Below are 303 nucleotides of genomic sequence, written 5' to 3'. Positions count from 1 at the left end.
TAAAAATAATATACATCCGTCTTTTTTTTTCTTTTTTTTAAAATAAAAACAGTTATCAAAAAACTTTTAGACAGGCAAACAGCAATAAAAACTAAACTAGTTAAACATAATAAGAACACAAATCTAACAATACATAAGATATACACACAATATTTAATGTAAAATAGAATATAAATACACGTATTAGTAATTATGTACAACCAATAATAAAAGTAACACAAAGCTTAAGAGAGGCAAAGGGAGAGGCAAACCTTTGAAAGGCATAATGGCTTGGTAGTTTGTTAGACCGCATGTCGCTGTATG

Source organism: Penaeus monodon, chromosome 28 (assembly GCF_015228065.2).
Source record: "Penaeus monodon isolate SGIC_2016 chromosome 28, NSTDA_Pmon_1, whole genome shotgun sequence".
Lineage (NCBI taxonomy): Eukaryota > Metazoa > Arthropoda > Malacostraca > Decapoda > Penaeidae > Penaeus > Penaeus monodon.
Note: the sequence above shows the minus strand (reverse complement) of the source record.